This window comes from Saccoglossus kowalevskii, chromosome 1 (assembly GCF_978046115.1).
Source record: "Saccoglossus kowalevskii chromosome 1, keSacKowa6.1, whole genome shotgun sequence".
Lineage (NCBI taxonomy): Eukaryota > Metazoa > Hemichordata > Enteropneusta > Harrimaniidae > Saccoglossus > Saccoglossus kowalevskii.
In genome coordinates this window covers 44,085,747-44,110,012 of record NC_140641.1, presented here as the reverse complement: position 1 = coordinate 44,110,012, position 24,266 = coordinate 44,085,747, and the positions used below count along the sequence as shown (strand labels likewise).

The window sequence follows — 24,266 nt, the reverse complement described above, 5'->3', positions numbered from 1 at the left end:
ACACGTGCACTGCTATAAATGCGATACAACGAACACGTGTACTAATATACATGTGATACAACGAACACGTGCACTGCTATAAATGCGATACAACGAACACGTGCACTACTATAAATGCGATACAACGAACACGTGTACTAATATACAGGTGATACAACGAACACGTGCACTGCTATAAATGCGATACAACGAACACGTGTACTAATATACATGTGATACAACGAACACGTGCACTGCTATAAATGCGATACAACGAACACGTGTACTGTTATAAATGCGATACAACGAACACGTGTACTAATATACATGTGATACAACGAACACGTGTACTGTTATACATGTGATACAACGAATACGTGCACTGCTATAAATGCGATACAACGAACACGTGTACTAATATACATGTGATACAACGAACACGTTTACTGCTACACACGTGATACAACGAACACGTGTACTGTTATAAATGCGATACAACGAACACGTGTACTAATATACATGTGATACAACGAACACGTGTACTAATATACATGTGATACAACGAACACGTGTATTGTTATACATGTGATACAACGAACACGTGTACTGTTATACATGTGATACAACGAATACGTGCACTGCTATAAATGCGATACAACGAACACGTGTACTAATATACATGCGATACAACGAACACGTGTACTAATATACATGTGATACAACGAACACGTGTACTGTTATACATGTGATACAACGAACACGTGTACTAATATACATGTGGTACAACAAACACGTTTACTGCTATACACGTGATACAACGAACACGCACACTGTATGCACGTCATCACAGACGCTCCTCCATCTCCAGATTCAAATTGGTAATTCGAGGCTCTAAAATGTGCTTGTAATTATACAACTTAATCATAAATTGTACCTGTATCACATGATATTTAAAGATTAGAGAAAACGGGCACTCCAGGAATAAGGTGGGTAATTCAGGAATACTGTTGGTAAACTGTCCAGGAATATATGACTGGTCCATGAATTGGCGACGGGTTCAGGTATTCGCAAGTTTAATGGCCTGGCTTGTTTAGAATCTGCATTGAACGTATACTGGTTTTACTGGAATCTGACATCGTATCAAGGTGTTATTTATATTTAATGAAGGTTTACAATGATTCATTGCCGCTGCTGTTGTTAGAAATTTTTCTTTTCTCATGAAAGAGTTAAACTACTATCAGCCCCCATACAACGGGAATGTTAGGCGCACGGAGCCGGTTATGCGTCTAAACACAATCTCTGTATATGGTAAATAGAAGGAGCGTGGTCTAACCGGTGGTCTCCTTATCTATGGTTATTTGGTCAGAGAACAGCTTTTGAGTAAATCAGTGAACAAATTTACTTAGTATACTAAGTATAGTTTTTCTAGCTTGTATGGAAGCATTCAAATTGGAGCGGCTTCTCAGCATTCGAAACGAGCGCTCATAATTTGCGTCAATCTAGTGCACGCATGCGGCGCGTTTGATTATGTAAATACGAATATAATATAACTCACAAAATCTGAAAATGATAGTTTAGTCAAACTATTTCTTAGCTGCGCCTCTCGGACAATACCTTCGCCGTATGCTGCTCTCGGACAAGAAACCTGGTATTTTGTTGATAACCTGATATTATAAGTAATGTAAAATACATAACTTTATTGATTTCGTATCCTTATTGGGATCTTGAAAATAATACAATAAAGAATGTTGTTTAAATAAACAACAGCTAGATAAAAAAAAAGTAACAAACTAAAGTAAACAATTTACCAAATCAATTAATTTGACTAGGAAAGGCTGAGCCATTTCTCATCTAATAGTCACGTTGAGTGGTAAATAATAAATAACAGAAGAATTTATATACGATGGTGTGAATAAGTCTAAAACGCAAAATATTCGCAGTTAATATATCTCGCCAGTTCCTTTCATTCTTACAACATTATGTTCGCGTTGTTTTACGAGTTACTATATATAATTTTTAATTATTTTCATCGCTCTCTGATGTCTCCTATGCAAATGTTGTCATGTTTAATCTGTTAATAGATATACATAATATGTATCAGATGGTCATGACATGTCATTGTTTACAAACAAGCGTCTACCCATGATTCTTTGTGTTTTAGCGTGTGTTGTTGTCGTCGCCTGGGACGTGCGCAGGTGACGACGCTCCCGCTTTAAACATACTAACCTGTACTACTAATCAGCCAATCAGTGATTTGATGGATTCAATTTCCGAACAGTCAACAAGACAAACACTGACTATAATCAACACTAGACCCGTTCATGCTTAAAATCCTCTGTTACAGTTTATATTACTAAAACTATGCAGTTACTAATATATCTCTGTTGTCAGTTGTTAAAGAGTACAATAAACCATCGACGTATTCAGACCAATCGAACATCGAAACATTGTGAGCGACTTGTTGGGGAGCATATACTACAGAACAAACCTCAGTTTACAATCAAACCATTCGCTTGCATTTTCAAACTATTTTATAGTATATAAAACCAGAGAGCATCAGATGCGAGTAGACCTTTAGTTGATTGAATACTCAGCTGGGTCAGCTTTTCCAATATTGCCAGTATAAGGACCTTTTTTTTTCTTTTTCTTCTGCTTGCATTTCTTTATTTGCGGTAGTGTACAAATATTTTCTGTCTGTATTGTCATCTATAGGAAATGTTATCGGAGTATGGGACACACAACTAACATGGTAAGTAGGTAATGTCCGATGTTTTAAGTGAGCAAAGTTATAGCTGTACAGGAAATAAATCTGGCGTGTAACCAATCCTAATGGGAATTATATTACGCTAAATAGATGTTGTGATATGCTCATGATCAGATTGTCGATCAAAAAATCCCACGTGAGATCCGATGACTAGCTGACGTCATTAGAAAACATCAAACAAATAATTACAAAATGTACTAAGAAATTCTCTGTAATTGTTCTGTTATCCAGCAAACCGCAGCAGTTGCATTTGAGCAGGAGACATATGACTCGTTGTGCCAAGTGTTTCTAATAAAATATCCACCTCAATACTGTGCTATACATTTTAGAATTAAATTAAAATATTGTAAATGAACTCCCCGGCTATATTTTGTGAGTTTGTTTCTTTCGGTTCAATATTATGTTTGAAATGTATTAATAAAATTAAGCATATTAATGAATGATTATGTTCAACTATGTCACATTTTCATGTACGTGTGTCTTGGACAAAGACAAGGTGAACTCAATTTGTTCGTGTTCACATCCGGCAGTTTACTTTCCGCTTGGTTTTGTAACACAATCAGGCATTGGAATTGTTAACTCGTAAAAGCATTACAATCGACTTATTTGTTTAGAAGTAATCAGACTACGTTCCCGGCGAACTGCTTCATCGAGTTTTCTCAGTGCTATGGAAACGTAATTCTTGCGCTTCCATTTTATGGTTTCCGTGGCAACGTCGGGAAGCACACATCTGAAGAACGTTGATGGGAATGACATTGGTCGGCGTGTCAGAATAAATACACATTGCCATTGATTATGTGTTAACATAATGTTAACACCGTAAGGCAATTTGTGTGAAAGTCGGCACTACTGACTCAATCAAACGACATTTTAAGAAAATATGTTCTGAGTGAAATGATAATGAAATAGTCTCTTTAGATGTTATCTTGTGGTAAGTGCTCTTCTGTCAATTTCCCGTACTAACAGAAATTTATGGCAAATATTATATCATGTTATGTCATGGAACGTATCGGCTCACGCCCATTATGAGTTGGCGGGTCGTTCATTATTGTTTAAATAACACATTATATTATATTACGTATACTGCATCAATACAACTACGTTATCTCTAGTATTATCCGCTAATAACACATTATATTATATTACGTATACTGCATCAATACAACTACGTTATCTCTAGTATTATCCGCTAATAACACATCATATTATATTACGTATACTGCATCAATACACCCACGTTATCTCTAGTATTATCCGCTAATAACACACTATATTATTGTAATACGTATACTGCAACAATACAACCACATTATCTCTAGTATTATCCGCTAATAACACATTATATTATATTACGTATATTGCATCAATACAACACGTTATCTCTAGTATTATCCGCTAATAACACATTACATTATATTACGTATACTGCATCAATACAACTACGTTATCTCTAGTATTATCCGCTAATAACACATTATATTATATTACGTATACTGCACCAATACAACCACGTTATCTCTAGTATTATCCGCTAATAACACATTATATTATATTACGTATTCTGCATCAATACAACACGTTATCTCTAGTATTATCCGCTAATAACACATTATATTATATTACGTGTACTGCATCAATACAACCACGTTATCTCTAGTATTATCCGCTAATAACACATTATATTATATTACGTATACTGCATCAATACAACCACGTTATCTTTAGTATTATCCGCTAATAACACATTATATTATATTACGTATACTGCATCAATACAACACGTTATCTCTAGTATTATCCGCTAATAACACATTATATTATATTACGTATACTGTATCAATACAATCACGTTATCTGTAGTATTATCCGCTAATAACACATTATATTATATTACGTATACTGCATCAATACAACCATGTTATCTCTAGTATTATCCGCTAATAACACATTATATTATATTACGTATACTGCATCAATACAACCACGTTATCTCTAGTATTATCCGCTAATAACACATTATATTATATTACGTATACTGCATCAATACAACCACGTTATCTCTAGTATTATCCGCTAATAACACATTATATTATATTATGTATACTGCATCAATACAACACGTTATCTCTAGTATTATCCGCTAATAACACATTATATTATATTACGTATACTGCATCAATACAACACGTTATCTCTAGTATTATCCGCTAATAACACATTATATTATATTACGTATACTGCATCAATACAACTACGTTATCTCTAGTATTGGCCGCTAATAACTCATTATATTATATTACGTATTCCGCATCAATATAACCACGTTATCTCTAGTATTGGCCGCTAGTAACACATTATATTATATTACGTATACTGCGCAAATACAACATGTTATCTCTAGTATTAGCTTCCAATAACACATTATAATATATGAAGCTCAACTTGAAAAAAAAAACTCTATGACCGCAACTTTGTTGGACGGATTTAAAAATACTGTGTTATACAAGGACATATTAACTGTAATTTCACCTGGATAACCTGTTAAATCGAGGCATTCTATATTGCATTGGCATATATTGGTAAAAAAACAAAAATGTGGTATTTAAAACATCAATCTGATAACAGCTAATGTGATAGTGATTCAGTCAATATATGTAGGCGCCAACCGAAAGCCCCAGTCCAGGCGTAAGCAATGGTCACGTGGGAGTAGTCTTCACATGTAGCAAATATATTTTATTGCATGTAATATCGGTCAATGATATAGCGACACTAGAGGGTGCACTTCGAGACAAGCTTACTTATAAAATAATGAAAACATGGCAGAGCCTGACTCTATATTTAATTAGTGCATAATGATAGGCTGCATTTACTGTTTGTCATAACGTATGAAAACTATCTTGAGATAGACAAATAATTGATCCATCAAACCATGTACATTGGGAAGTAATATATATACTCGTAAATTCTGGAAGTGAATGTAACAGTAACACGTGTGCTCACAGTTGCAGAGACGGAGACGCGACATTTTTACAATTAAAGTAACTATGCACTATGACTCTGTTTCTGTAATGTCAAGCAATGATGGGTATAGAAGTTTATAAGAGGAGGTATGAAGTGTACCAAAGGCAGAGTGGTATTGGATGTTGACGCAGAGAAGGGTATGGAAAGGCACTAAATGCAGAGAAGGATACGCAAGGGTATCAAATGCAGAAAAGGGTATCAAATGGTATCAAATGTACAGAAAAGGGTATCAAATGGTATCAAATGCAGAAAAGGGTATCAAATGGTATCAAATGCAGAAAAGGGTATCAAATGGTATCAAATGTACAGAAAAGGGTATCAAATGGTATCAAATGTACAGAAAAGGGTATCAAATGGTATCAAATGCAGAAAAGGGTATCAAATGGTATCAAATGCAGAAAAGGGTATCAAATGGTATCAAATGTACAGAAAAGGGTATCAAATGCAGAAAAGGGTATCAAATGGTGTCAAATGTACAGAAAAGTATGGAATGGTAATAATGTACAGAAAAGTATGGAATGGTAATAATGTACAGAAAAGTATGGAATGGTAATAATGTACAGAAAAGTATGGAATGGTAATAATGTACAGAAAAGTATGGAATGGTAATAATGTACAGAAAAGTATGGAATGGTAATAATGTACAGAAAAGTATGGAATGGTAATAATGTACAGAAAAGGGTATCAAATGGTATCAAATGCAGAAAAGGGTATCAAATGGTATCAAATGCAGAAAAGGGTATCAAATGGTATCAAATGTACAGAAAAGGGTATCAAATGCAGAAAAGGGTATCAAATGGTGTCAAATGTACAGAAAAGTATGGAATGGTAATAATGTACAGAAAAGTATGGAATGGTAATAATGTACAGAAAAGTATGGAATGGTAATAATGTACAGAAAAGTATGGAATGGTAATAATGTACAGAAAAGTATGGAATGGTAATAATGTACAGAAAAGTATGGAATGGTAATAATGTACAGAAAAGTATGGAATGGTAATAATGTACAGAAAAGTATGGAATGGTAATAATGTACAGAAAAGTATGGAATGGTAATAATGTACAGAAAAGTATGGAATGGTAATAATGTATAGAAAAGTATGGAATGGTAATAATGTACAGACAAGTATGGAATGGTAATAATGTACAGAAAAGTATGGAATGGTAATAATGTACAGAAAAGTATGGAATGGTAATAATGTACAGAAAAGTATGGAATGGTAATAATGTACAGAAAAGTATGGAATGGTAATAATGTACAGAAAAGTATGGAATGGTAATAATGTACAGAAAAGTATGGAATGGTAATAATGTACAGAAAAGTATGGAATGGTAATAATGTACAGAAAAGTATGGAATGGTAATAATGTACAGAAAAGTATGGAATGGTAATAATGTACAGAAAAGTATGGAATGGTAATAATGTACAGAAAAGTATGGAATGGTAATAATGTACAGAAAAGTATGGAATGGTAATAATGTACAGAAAAGTATGGAATGGTAATAATGTACAGAAAAGTATGGAATGGTAATAATGTACAGAAAAGTATGGAATGGTAATAATGTACAGAAAAGTATGGAATGGTAATAATGTACAGACAAGTATGGAATGGTAATAATGTACAGACAAGTATGGAATGGTAATAATGTACAGACAAGTATGGAATGGTAATAATGTACAGACAAGTATGGAATGGTAATAATGTACAGACAAGTATGGAATGGTAATAATGTACAGAAAAGTATGGAATGGTAATAATGTACAGAAAAGTATGGAATGGTAATAATGTACAGAAAAGTATGGAATGGTAATAATGTACAGAAAAGTATGGAATGGTAATAATGTACAGAAAAGTATGGAATGGTAATAATGTACAGAAAAGTATGGAATGGTAATAATGTACAGAAAAGTATGGAATGGTAATAATGTACAGAAAAGTATGGAATGGTAATAATGTACAGAAAAGTATGGAATGGTAATAATGTACAGAAAAGTATGGAATGGCAATAATGTACAGAAAAGTATGGAATGGTAATAATGTACAGAAAAGTATGGAATGGTAATAATGTACAGAAAAGTATGGAATGGTAATAATGTACAGAAAAGTATGGAATGGTAATAATGTACAGAAAAGTATGGAATGGTAATAATGTACAGAAAAGTATGGAATGGCAATAATGTACAGAAAAGTATGGAATGGTAATAATGTACAGAAAAGTATGGAATGGTAATAATGTACAGAAAAGTATGGAATGGTAATAATGTACAGAAAAGTATGGAATGGTAATAATGTACAGAAAAGTATGGAATGGTAATAATGTCAGAGAAGGACACAAAATAGCATCAAATACAGAATAGGGTATGCAAGAGAATCAGTACTACCCATCTGTAAAAACAGTTTTCGATACATTAACATATAAACACCCAGTCACGTATATACATTCATTATTAAGTATTATTATACATCCACATGCCCCACAAAAAATATGTCAGTCCCGTGAATGGTAACGGCATCAAATGACCGTAAAAACTACGTCAGTTCCGTGAATGGTAATGGTATCGCTCGACCGTAAATGCTACGTCAGTCCCGTGAATGGTAACGGCGTCGAATGGCCGTAAATAATTCGTCAGTCCCGTGAGTGGTAACGGCTTCGAATCACCGTAAATACTACGTCAGTCCCGCAAATGGTATCAGAATCGAATGACGTAAATGCTACGTCAATTTCGTGAATGGTAACGGAGTCGAATGACTGTAAATAATTCGTCAGTCCCGTGAGTGGTAACGGCATCGAATGAACGTAAATACTACGCAAGTCCCTCAAATGGTAACAGAATCGAATGACGTAAATGCTACGTCAGTCCTGTAAATGTAACGGCATCGCTTGACCGTAAATACTACGTCAGTCCCGTAAATGGTAACGACATCGCTCAACCATAAATTGTACGCCAGTCCCGTGAATGGTAATGACATTGAATGACCGTAAATACTATGTCGGTTCCGTGAATGGTAAAGTCATCGAATGACCGTAAAAACTACGTGAGTCCCGTGAATCGTAACGGCATCGAATGACCATAAATACTACGTCTGTCCCGTAAATGGTAACGGCATCGCTTGACCGTAAATACTACGTCAGTCCCGTAAATGGTAACGACATCGCTCGACTGTAAATTGTACGTCAGTCCCGCGAATGGTAACGGCATCTCTTGACCATAAATACTACGTCAGTCCCGTGAATGGTAACGGCATCGAATGACCGTAAAAACTACGTCAGTCCCGTGAATGTTAACGGCATCGAATGACCGTAAAAACTATGTCAGTCCAGTGAATGGTAATGGCATTGAATGACCGTAAAAACTACGTCTCTCCCGTGAATGGTAACGGCATCGAATGACCATAAATACTACGTCAGACCCGTAAATGGTAACGACATCGCTCGACCGTAAATACTACATCAGTCCCACGAATGGTAACGCCATCTCTTGACCGTAAATACTACGTCAGTCCCGTGAATGGTAACGGCTTCGAATGACCGTAAACACTACGTCAGTCCCATGAATGGTAACGGCATTGAATGACCGTAAATACTGCGTTAGTTCCGTGAATGGAACTGGCATCGAATAACCGTAAATACGTCAGTCCCGTGAATGGTAACGGCATCGAATGACCGTAAATACTATGTCAGTCCCGTGAATGGTAACGGCATCGAATGACCGTAAATACTACGTCAGTCCCGTGAGTGGTAACGGCTTCGAATGACCGTAAACACTATGTCAGTCCCGCAAATGGTAACAGAGTCGAATGACGTAAATGCTACGTCAAATCCGTGAATGGTAACACCACCAACTGACGGTAAATACTATGTCTGTCCCTTGAATGGTAACGGCATCGAATGACCGTAAATACTACGTCAGTCCCGCGAGTGGTAACGGCTTCGAATGACCGTAAACACTACGTCAGTCCCGCAACTGGTAACAGATTCGAATGACGTAAATGCTACGTCAAATCCGTGAATGATAACACCACCAACTGACGGTAAACACTACGTCAGTCTGGTGAATGGTAACTGCATCGAATGACCGTAAAACTACGTCAGTCCCGTGAATGGTAACGACATCAAATGACCGTAAAAACTACGTCTCTCCCGTGAATGGTAACGGCATCGAATGACCGTAAATACTACGCCAGTCCCGTAAGTGGTAACGGCATCGCTTGACCGTAAATACTACGTCAGTCTCGTTAATGGTAACAGCATCAAATGACGTAAAAACTACGTCAGTCCCGTGAATGGTAACGGCATCGAATGACCGTAAATACTATGTCAGTCCCGTGAATGGTAACGGCATCGAATGACCGTAAAAACTACGTCAGTCCCGTGAATGGTAACGGCATCGAATGACCGTAAATACTACATTAGTCCCTTGAATGGTAACGGCATCAACTGATCTTAAATACTATGTCAGTCCCGTGAATGGTAACGTCATCAATGGCCGTGGTTGCTGCAATCCAATTATCGGTGACTATGATTGCAGCAATAAAGCTATCAGTGGTCGTAGTTTCTTCAATGCAGCTATCAATGGCCGTCGTTGCTTTAATTCAGGTACTATGGCCATGGTTGCTGTAATCCAGCTATCATTGGCTGCGATTGCTGCAATCCAGCTATCAGTGGCCGTGGTTGCTGTATTTCGGTTATTAGTGGCTGCGATTGCTGCAATTCGGCTATCAGTGGCTGTGGTTGCTGTATTTCAGTTATCAGTGGCTGCGATTGTTGCAATTCAGCTATCAGTGGCCGTGGTTGCTGTATTTCAGTTATTAGTGGCTGCAATTGCTGCAATTCGGCTATCAGTGGCTGTGATTGTTGCAATTCAGCTATCAATAGCTGTGGTTAGTTTAATTCAGCTATCAATGGTTGTGGTTGGTTTAATTAAGCTACCAATGGCTGTGGTTGGTGTAATTCAGTTATCACAGTGGACGTGGTTGCTGTAATTCAGTTATCAGTGGCTGCGATTTCTGCAATTCAACTATCAGTGGCTGTGATTGCTGCAATTCAGCTACCAATGGTTGTGGTTGGTGTAATTCAGTTATCAGAGTGGACGTGGTTGCTGTAATTCAGTTATCAGTGGCTGCGATTGCTGCAATTCAGCTATCAGTAGCCGTGGTTGCTGCAATTCAGCTATCAATGGCTGTGGTTGGTTTCATTCAGCTATCAATTGTTAATTCAGCTACCAATGGCTATGATTGGTTTTATTCTGCTATCAATGGTTGTGGTTGGTTTAATTCAGCTACCAATGGCTGTGGTTGGTATAATTCAGTTATCAGAGTGGACGTGGTTGCTGTAATTCAGTTGAATGGTAACACCAACAAACCGACTGTAAATACTATGCCAGTCTCGTTAATGGTAACTGCATCCAATGACCGTAAATACTACATTAGTCCCTTGAATGGTAACGGCATCAACTGATCTTAAATACTATGTCAGTCCCGTGAATGGTAACGTCATCAATGGCCGTGGTTGCTGCAATCCAATTATCAGTGACTATGATTGCAGCAATAAAGCTATCAGTGGTCGTAGTTTCTTCAATGCAGCTATCAATGGCCGTCGTTGCTTTAATTCAGGTACTATGGCCATGGTTGCTGCAATCCAGCTATCATTGGCTGCGATTGCTGCAATCCAGCTATCAGTGGCCGTGGTTGCTGTATTTCAGTTATTAGTGGCTGCGATTGCTGCAATTCAGTTATCAGTGGCTGTGATTGCTGCAATTCAGCTATCAATGGCTGTGGTTGGTTTCATTCAGCTATCAATGGTTGTGGTTGGTTTAATTCAGCTACAAATGGCTTTGGTTGGTGTAATTCAGTTATCAGTCTGAGAGTGGACGTGGTTGCTGTAATTCAGTTATCAGTGGCGATGGTTTCTGTAATCAAGCTATCAATGGCCGTCGTTGCTGTAATACAGCTACTAGTTGCCTTAGTTGTTGTTACATTGCAGTGGACGAAGTTGCTTTATTGAACTTCATGTGGTACACGCTTTCAACCTGTCTTTCGATGCCGAATAATATTGTAACAAATTCTTTAGAATTAAAATGATTACACTCACTACTAGAACACATATTTAAAACATACAAATTACTATATAAAGCACGAAAAACAAACAGATTACTGTTGAAAAAATAGCAATAATAAGAAAAAATAAGCAATATAAATCAATAAATCATGGAAAAGGATTGAAAAAAAGTATTAAAGCACAGTGCCTCTATCTGTAGAAGACTGATATTAAAGTAATAGCATGAAGTAAACATATGTATCGTGCATAGTAATAGTTCGTATATTACTATAGTATCGTGCATAGTAATAGTTCGTATATTACTATAGTATCGTGCATAGTAATAGTTCGTATATTATTATAGTATCGTGCATAGTAATAGTTCGCATATTACTATAGTATCGTGCATAGTAATAGTTCGTATATTACTATAGTATCGTGCATAGTAATAGTTCGCATATTACTATAGTATCGTGCATAATAATAGTTCGTATATTACTATAGTATTGTGCATAGTAATAATTCGTATATTACTATAGTATCGTGCATAGTAATAGTTCGTATATTACTATAGTATCGTGCATAGTAATAGTTCGTATATTACTATAGTATCGTGCATAGTAATAGTTCGTATATTACTATAGTATTGTGCATAGTAATAATTCGTATATTACTATAGTATCGTGCATAGTAATAGTTCGTATATTACTATAATATCGTGCATAGTAATAGTTCGTATATTACCATAGTATCGTGTATAGTAATAGTTCGTATATTACTATAGTATCGTGCATAGTAATAGTTCGTATATTACTATAGTATTGTGCATAGTAATAGTTCGTATATTACTATAGTATTGTGCATAGTAATAATTCGTATATTACTATAGTATCGTGCATAGTAATAGTTCGTATATTACTATAGTATCGTGCATAGTAATAGTTCGTATATTACTATAGTATTGTGCATAATAATAGTTCGTATATTACTATAGTATTGTGCATAGTAATAGTTCGTATATTACTATAGTATTGTGCATAGTAATAGTTCGTATATTACTATAGTATCGTGCATAGTAATACTGTAAAGGGGGTAATTATTCACTGGGTTTTAATTTAGCTTATTTCGCTGACTGGAAAAATGCGCTAAATTAAAACACAGTGAATATGTAAAATTTAGCATAGAACACATTATCTAAATGATAAAACCGTGAATTTAAAACCCACTGAATATGCCTGAAATGGTAAATCAGTGAAATTTAAACCCAGTGAAAATTAGTCATTTTACAGTAGTTCGTATATTACTATAGTATTGTGCATAGTAATAGTTCGTATATTACTATAGTATCGTGCATAGTAATAGTTCGTATATTACTATAGTATCGTGCATAGTAATAGTTCGTATATTACTATAGTTTACAATACGATCTAGTTCTACGTTTGTCGGCACATATGAAAAAGTCATTTCTGTTCCTCGTTGGTTTTTATCTTGGTAGATTATGCAAGACTTGTGTCAATAAATCAGACACAATAATATGTATAATACTGCTGTGTAATGATATCGGTCATTGTCATGCGCATGCTCAGATATGGTGTTTACATGGTGCAGTATGTGAACAGTAATTGAATACATATGTTGAATAATTAATTGATTCATCGCGAGGAAATTATGAGAACGAGTTTTGCTCAAATCCCTAATATAACAATGTATAATACATCACACACGGTCTATATTGGACTTTGTCTTGTGTGACAGTAACAAAGACTAACAATTGCCTCTAGCTTTCGGTTATATACTTAATTTCTTTTTTCAATCGTTATAAGCTCAAACATTTGTTGTTGTTTTTATAAAAAACAAAGTAAAATGCATTTGTTGATAATCCTGACATAAGAAGGAGGTCATTGTTTATATGAATGTTTCAAAGACAAGGGAAACAAAAGATATGCACAAATTAGGGGTACAGACAATCTGGATTTGTTGTAACATTATCAGAAATATTGGCAAATTTCTATTGAATAAAAAACATGTGATATGGGCCCTTTAACGTCAAAATAAGGGTCTGTTGTGTTTTCACGTGATTAACCGTGGTTTTTTTTAAATGAAAGCTTACTACTTATAGAGACTACTCTGTTGATAATTATCCGAATTGAAGCCATGGCCATACTTGAATAAAACAAATGTATTGGATAAAGTGAAATACCTCACATTGAAAAATTGTGAACAGTGAGTGAAGCAAATAACACCAAGCAGCAAACACAGAAAATATGTCCTGCGGTAATGCAATTAGCGGCTTTCATCGCCTGGCTGCACAAACACGCAAGTAATGCATTGCAACCATCGCCATCCCTCACATATTAAAACGGGTGTGGCATCGTTAAAATGTTATACCACGAAAAGCGGAAATAGCTTTAAAGCTTCCGATCTGTTAATATACCAAAGGATGTGTTCGACCTTATCACGATCACTCAAGCAATGTAGAATTTCCATATACAAAGCAGAAGCAGCAGTCGTACTTGTCATTTAGATAATAAATACAGTAACGATGGCGAAGCCAAAAGAGTAACTTACCTTTGTGATACTTTGGAGCCACATCGTATTAATGTATTACAGCTAATCCAGTCAAGCTGAATATTATTCTATTTATGCTCACATGGCATTAGCGAGAAATGTCAAAAATAATACAGTTAATTAAGATTAAGTTGATATATGACATAAAACCAGAGTCGAGGCCGTCATATCAACAAACACTGATCAGGAAATAGAATATTGTTCAAAAGAAATTCTGGAAAATTCATTACCCCAATTATTCCTTCAACCCAGTCAGTATATATCGTCAAATCACATGATCTACCGACGCGTAGATGAGCTTATAGCTTTATAAATACCATCGATTTGGTAAACACGCAGCACAGAGTTTCGTTTCATACAGCCATGCCATGCACTGACTGCTTATGCCCTGATTTCAACCATATATACAAAATGTGTTCACAAAGTGTCATGAACATGTAGCAGGAAGTTCAATACATGAAGTGTAACATGTTTCTAGTAATCAAGTGTCAAAAAGAATGCAGATAGGTGTAATAAGTTGCATAATTATTGATAGCATTATTTCAGTATATGTCTAAAACGTAATACTCTTGCCTAGAATAACGTTGCAAAATACCGAGGCCATGAAAACTATGTCTCCGCTACATTTTGGGCGGGATTTTAACCTGACTTGTTTGATCTGAGTTGACGTTATGGACACCTACGAAGGTATTTGTTTAATGAGCACATAATTTAGTAGATTACCCGGTGGTTCTTGTAACAGCTGCACGGCAGGTAATCAGGTTATAGTAAAGTGTCTACTACAAGGCAGACATGTATCAACACATATAACGTATGCCTACTCGTATTATGTGTTCAACTGTGTAGATTCCGGCGAATTCGTCAGCAGCAAAATTGAGGAGACTTATTAATATATTTATTTTATATTATTTATATTATTTGGGTCATCTCAAAATACCATCGACTCTTCAACAAATAATGTTGGACCACTTATCGTTACCATAGCAATATAATATGACACATATAATCGGGTCAGATTAAAACTCGGGAATTAATACAAATCGATTTTATGAATGAGGATTATAGTTCTGATATATGCTTCAACAGCTGTGCAATGGATACCATTTTACGGACGAGTTTTCTTTGTTGTCATGTGTGTTGTAAAGAACCACCCGTTCCACTAAAACTTCAGCTTATACCACTTTTTTCATTGTCGATTTTCAAAGATTACTTTCAGCTACACGTGGGAACAGTGCACCATGTCACTGAAAACAGCGCACCATGTCACTGAAAACGGTGCCTCATGTCACTGAAAACGGTGCACCGTGTCACTGAAAGCGGTGCATCATGTCACTGAAAACGATGCATCATGCCTCTAAAAACGGTGCATCATGCATCTGAAAACGGTGCATCATGTCACTGAAAACGGTACATCATGTCACTGAAAACGGTGCCTTATGTCACTGAAAACGGTGCATTATGTCACTGAAAACGGTGCACCGTGTCACTGAAAACGGTGCGTCATTTAACTGAAAGCGGTGCATCATGTCACTGAAAACGGTACACCATATCACTGAAAATGGTACAACAGGTTCCTGAAACCAACATAACTTATCAATATTATGCAAATAATAGTTGACGAATAAGCTTTTAATAACCCGTGATAGCAGTGAAATGAAGAAAAGGATTGTAATGTCAAGAATCATATTTTAAAAAAAATGGGAAGATACAATCTATAAAAACAAAGTTAGGAGTATTAAAATGGTAGATAATTGAGAGTGAATGTTGGGCACATATTATAGAAAAGAAATCACAGTCATAGAAGGTTTATAGAAGAATGACACATGATGAAGGTGATACATAAAACTGGAAAGTTCTCGCTAACGCAGTAACTAAAAGAAAACTAGTTGACACAATTAGGAAAAGATAGTTACAATGTTCAGGTCATGCTTTGCGAAAGGAAGAGTTGGAATAACGTACATTACAGTAACAGTAACTTGCAGACAGGGACTCGCTTATCTAAAGTATCGGTTAATGGATGAATATAAGCGGAACTGAAATAAAAAGAACAACAAAAGACACATAATTACGGATATCCATGTCTGTCACCATTTTCGTATAGCAAGGCCCATAGAGATGCATATCACACCAGATATATAACAACCCATTCAACCTAGTAACTACAAATCCATGATATTTAATTATTTATTTAGACAGTATACATCGTAATGTCGATACATAATATCCACTCAACATAATTGGAACTATTTCGGGATAATTGGATTCGCTTAAAATGTGCTACTGTAATGGTTTGTTTTCACAAAAATATTTTATTTGTTCGTTTTAGATTTTTTTCTGATAATTTCTTGTATTGATATCAGAAATGAGGAAATTAAGAACAATACTATCCTAGCAGTAGCACATTTTAAGCGAATCCAATTATCCCGAAATAGTTCCAATTGTGTTAGTCATACTATCATTACATGTCAAAGGGATCAAATACAAATTCTGAAATGAGGGACAGCACATACAAGTATTGAGAGGAATGTATCAGTTGACCAGCGGCAACCGATACTCTTCACAACAAGAATAATTTGTATGTACAATGAAAATAGGAACAGTACAGTTTTACCGCTCATATGAAAAGATGCCACATTCCCGAATACAAATACCGCGAGTCTGGTAAGTGGGTGCCTTTTTAATCATTACAGAGTGTGCAGCCGAACACGCTAACCGTTACGCCGCATATCAGTTAATGTATTGAAGAAAACTCATTCATGTCGAATATTACACTATATACATGTAAAAGCTACATAACAGTGTATGCCATTACAATCCAACTATATAACATGTGATTTAATTAATACTGAGTCATGGGAAACTGATATTATAGTACAGTCAATTTACCGACGTAAATTAAAGAAATAATGCGGTATACATGATAATTCCATGTTCAGTATTGCTCTAGGCGATTTTGAAACGTTGTACCGTTGCTCCAATCACACATGCAGTTGCTCTGTGTGTATTATTTTCTTGGAACGGTGATTACAATTTTCATAGATTGTAACCCACTAATCTTTAGCCTAGTTAATATATTTAATTCGTGTTTTGTGTTACGTATACGTAGTTTACCGTCGTTAGTTACAAACTTACCACTTTCTTAGTTGAGAAACCGTGGTGTTATAATTATTTTCTGATTGTAAATCTCAATTCTCAGACAGGGTCAATTTTTACACAAAAGCGAAGATCCTTGCGAACTCTGTGCAAATAATAAATGTATTGAAAGCACTTCACTGATGACTTAATGATTTTTGTTGGAAAATGTAATTTTCGTAATTATGAAATAACACAAACATCGACAGAATGCTCATGGGCGCCATTTGATGTGAAACCATCATGGATCAACTACCGCAAACGTTTCAACACAATATTAAACCCACCGTCGTCTTAAATGACAATATAGTGCTTGGCGGAAGCTCCAGGCGAAATAAACTTTATGATAGTCTCCGCGATAAGAAGATACGCTTCTTTGGGTCAACCAAGGTTATTCACACTTCCGCTCATTATTATAAAATAACACATTCAGTGTTATATTACCATGGTAACCAGTCAACATAGAATAATTACTTTTAAATTTCAATACATTACTTATAAATGCTATAGACGCAAGCAAGATAGTAAATAAACCCATTCATCAATATATCCCAAACTGTAACAGATACGGACTCAAAGCTCAACAAAGTAATACATTCATTAAACAATACATAAACCGCATACTGTAACAGGTATGGACTCAATTCATAATCATGTAAATATATTAATTCATCATTATATACCCCATATTATATCAGATATGGACTCAATACGCAACCAAGTAAATATATTAATTCATCATTATATACCCCATATTATATCAGATATGGACTCAATACGCAACCAAGTAAATATATTCATTCATCAATCTATATCTGATATGGTCTCAATACACAACCAAGTAAATATATTCATTCATCATTATATACCCAATATTATATCAGATATGGACTCAATACACAGCCAAGTAAATATATTCATTCATCAATATATACCTCATATTATATCAGATATGGACTCAATACACAACCAAGTAAATATATTCATTCATCATTATATACCCCATATTATATCAGATATGGACTCAATACGCAACTAAGTAAATATATTCATTCATCAATATATATCAGATATGGACTCAATACACAACCAAGTAAATATATTCATTCATCATTATATACCCAATATTATATAAGATATGGACTCAATACATAATCAAGTAAATATATTCACTCGTCAATATATACCCCATATTATATCAGATATGGACTCAATACGCAACCAAGTAAATATATTCATTCATCAATATATACCCCATATTATATCAGATATAGATACAATACACAACCAAGTAAATATATTTATTCATCAATATATACCCCATATTATATCAGATATAGATACAATACACAACCAAGTAAATATATTTATTCATCAATATATACCCCATATTATATCAGATATAGATACAATACACAACCAAGTAAATATATTCATTCATCATTATATACTCCATATTATATCAGATATGGACTCAATACACAACCAAGTAAATATATTCATTCATCATTATATACCCCATATTATATGAGATATGGACTCAATACATAATCAAGTAAATATATTCATTCATCATTATATACCCCATATTATACGAGATATGGACTCAATACGCAACCAAGTAAATATATTCATTCATCATTATATACCCCATATTATATCAGATATGGACTCAATACGCAACCAAGTAAATATATTCATTCATCATTATATACCCCATATTATATCAGATGTGGACTCAATACACAACCAAGTAAATATATTCATTCATCAATATATATAAGATATGGACTCAATACACAACCAAGTAAATATATTTATTCATCATTATATACCCAATATTATATCAGATATGGACTCAATACAAAGCCAAGTAAATATATTCATTCATCAATATATACCCCATATTATATCAGATATGGACTCAATACACAACCAAGTAAATATATTCATTCATCATTATATACCCAATATTATATAAGATATGGACTCAATACACAACCAAGTAAATATATTTATTCATCAATATATACCACATATGATATCAGATATAGCTACAATACACAGCCAAGTAAATATATTCATTCATCAATATATACCCCATATTATATCAGATATAGATACAATACACAACCAAGTAAATATATTTATTCATCAATATATACCCCATATTATATCAGATATAGATACAATACACAACCAAGTAAATATATTTATTCATCAATATATACCTCATATTATATCAGATATAGATACAATACACAACCAAGTAAATATATTCATTCATCAATATATACCCCATATTATATCAGATATAGATACAATACGCAACCAAGTAAATATATTTATTCATCAATATATACCCCATATTATATCAGATATAGATACAATACACAACCAAGTAAATATATTCATTCATCATTATATACTCCATATTATATCAGATATGGACTCAATACACAACCAAGTAAATATATTCATTCATCATTATATACCCCATATTATATGAGATATGGACTCAATACATAATCAAGTAAATATATTCATTCATCATTATATACCCCATATTATACGAGATATGGACTCAATACGCAACCAAGTAAATATATTCATTCATCATTATATACCCCATATTATATCAGATATGGACTCAATACACAACCAAGTAAATATATTCATTCATCATTATATACCCAATATTATACAAGATATGGACTCAATACATAATCAAGTAAATATATTCATTCATCAATATGTACCCCATATTATATCAGATATAGATACAATACACAACCAAGTAAATATATTTATTCATCAATATATACCACATATTATATCAGATATGGACTCAATATGCAACCAAGTAAATATATTCATTCATCATTATATACCCAATATTATATAAGATATGGACTCAATACATAATCAAGTAAATATATTCATTCGTCAATATATACGCCATATTATATCAGATTTGGACTCAATACGCAACCAAGTAAATATATTCATTCATCAATATATACCCCATATTATATCAGATATGGACTCAATACACAACCAAGTAAATATATTTATTCATCATTATATACCCAATATTATATCAGATATGGACTCAATACAAAGCCAAGTAAATATATTCATTCATCAATATATATAAGATATGGACTCAATACACAACCAAGTAAATATATTTATTCATCATTATATACCCAATATTATATCAGATATGGACTCAATACAAAGCCAAGTAAATATATTCATTCATCAATATATACCCCATATTATATCAGATATGGACTCAATACACAACCAAGTAAATATATTCATTCATCATTATATACCCAATATTATATAAGATATGGACTCAATACACAACCAAGTAAATATATTTATTCATCAATATATACCACATATGATATCAGATATAGCTACAATACACAGCCAAGTAAATATATTCATTCATCAATATATACCCCATATTATATCAGATATAGATACAATACACAACCAAGTAAATATATTTATTCATCAATATATACCCCATATTATATCAGATATAGATACAATACACAACCAAGTAAATATATTTATTCATCAATATATACCTCATATTATATCAGATATAGATACAATACACAACCAAGTAAATATATTCATTCATCAATATATACCCCATATTATATCAGATATAGATACAATACGCAACCAAGTAAATATATTTATTCATCAATATATACCCCATATTATATCAGATATAGATACAATACACAACCAAGTAAATATATTCATTCATCATTATATACTCCATATTATATCAGATATGGACTCAATACACAACCAAGTAAATATATTCATTCATCATTATATACCCCATATTATATGAGATATGGACTCAATACATAATCAAGTAAATATATTCATTCATCATTATATACCCCATATTATACGAGATATGGACTCAATACGCAACCAAGTAAATATATTCATTCATCATTATATACCCCATATTATATCAGATATGGACTCAATACGCAACCAAGTAAATATATTCATTCATCATTATATACCCCATATTATATCAGATGTGGACTCAATACACAACCAAGTAAATATATTCATTCATCAATATATATAAGATATGGACTCAATACACAACCAAGTAAATATATTTATTCATCATTATATACCCAATATTATATCAGATATGGACTCAATACAAAGCCAAGTAAATATATTCATTCATCAATATATACCCCATATTATATCAGATATGGACTCAATACACAACCAAGTAAATATATTCATTCATCATTATATACCCAATATTATATAAGATATGGACTCAATACACAACCAAGTAAATATATTTATTCATCTATATATACCACATATGATATCAGATATAGCTACAATACACAGCCAAGTAAATATATTCATTCATCAATATATACCCCATATTATATCAGATATAGATACAATACACAACCAAGTAAATATATTTATTCATCAATATATACCCCATATTATATCAGATATAGATACAATACACAACCAAGTAAATATATTTATTCATCAATATATACCTCATATTATATCAGATATAGATACAATACACAACCAAGTAAATATATTCATTCGTCAATATATACCCCATATTATATCAGATATGGACTCAATACGCAACCAAGTAAATATATCCATTCATCAATATATACCCCATATTATATCAGATATGGACTCAATACACAACCAAGTAAATATATTTATTCATCAATATATACCCCATATTATATCAGATATGGACTCAATACACAACCAAGTAAATATATTCATTCATCATTATATACCCAATATTATACAAGATATGGACTCAATACATAATCAAGTAAATATATTCATTCATCAATATGTACCCCATATTATATCAGATATAGATACAATACACAACCAAGTAAATATATTTATTCATCAATATATACCACATATTATATCAGATATGGACTCAATATGCAACCAAGTAAATATATTCATTCATCATTATATACCCAATATTATATAAGATATGGACTCAATACATAATCAAGTAAATATATTCATTCGTCAATATATACGCCATATTATATCAGATTTGGACTCAATACGCAACCAAGTAAATATATTCATTCATCAATATATACCCCATATTATATCAGATATGGACTCAATACACAACCAAGTAAATATATTCATTTATCATTATATACCCAATATTATACAAGATATGGACTCAATACATAATCAAGTAAATATATTCATTCATCAATATGTACCCCATATTATATCAGATATAGATACAATACACAACCAAGTAAATATATTTATTCATCAATATATACCCCATATTATATCAGATATAGATACAATACACAACTAAGTAAATATATTTATTCATCAATATATACCACATATGATATCAGATATGAACTCAATATGCAACCAAATAAATATATTCATTCATCAATATATACCCCATATTATATCAGATATAGATACAATACACAACCAAGTAAATATATTCATTCATCATTATATACCCCATATTATATCAGATATGGACTCAATATGCAACCAAGTAAATATATTCATTCATCATCATATACCACATATGATATCAGATACGAACTCAATACACAACCAAGTAAATATATTCATTCATCAATATATATCTCATATTATATCAGATATAGATACAATACACAACTAAGTAAATATATTTATTCATCAATATATACCACATATGATATCAGATATGAACTCAATATGCAACCAAATAAATATATTCATTCATCAATATATACCCCATATTATATCAGATATAGATACAATACACAACCAAGTAAATATATTCATTCATCATTATATACCCCATATTATATCAGATATGGACTCAATACACAACCAAGTAAATATATTCATTCATCAATATATATCCCATATTATATCAGATATAGATACAATACACAACTAAGTAAATATATTCATTCATCAATATATACCACATATGTTATCAGATATGAACTCAATACACAACCAAGTAAATATATTCATTCATCATTATATACCCAATATTATATCAGATATGGACTCAATACACAACCAAGTAAATATATTCATTCATCATTATATACCCAATATTATATCAGATATGGACTCAATACACAACCAAGTAAATATATTCATCATTATTATTATTCCACTAGAATATGCAGAGGTGGAGAGTGTCGCATATGGGTTTAGTAGCAGAGTCTGTGTGTGATTGTGTGGATCTTAGCTCAATTATACGCGGTTGCCTTCTGCAGACTGGACCAGCATTGCATTGTGTTCTTCTATCAATGATGAAGAGATGATGGATGTACTTCTCTAGTGATACTCAAAACAGAAAAAAGAAAAACAGAAAGACAAACAGACCTTATGACCTCATGTAAGCAGAAACATTCATTCTGGTTTGTTTTTATTAGGATCAGAATTAAGTGTAAAAGCTTGAATTAAGAAACATGCAAGTCACCTGTGACTTGAAAGCATGCCACCAATAGTAGCAAACAGTCAAGGCTTGTAAAATGAGGCAAATATAGTCAGAAAAGTTGAAATCAACAGCATTGTTTTGGCAACTCTAAAGTCAAGAGGACTAACAATTACTCATAATGAATTTGGTTGAGTTTTGATGACATCTAAGTACAAATCTGAGAAGTCTATCTGAGGTACATGTACCTACATGTATAACATT

General features: G+C 33.3%; 1 long non-coding RNA gene across 1 annotated transcript; it reads left to right on the top strand.

The window, feature by feature from the left end:
• The first annotated feature begins 2,702 nt into the window (after positions 1 to 2,702).
• On the top strand, positions 2,703 to 23,920 carry LOC146750917 (uncharacterized). Its single transcript, XR_014928839.1, has 2 exons — positions 2,703 to 2,728; positions 23,743 to 23,920. It is a non-coding gene; the product is annotated as an uncharacterized LOC146750917 (long non-coding RNA).
• Positions 23,921 to 24,266: the final 346 nt, after the last annotated feature.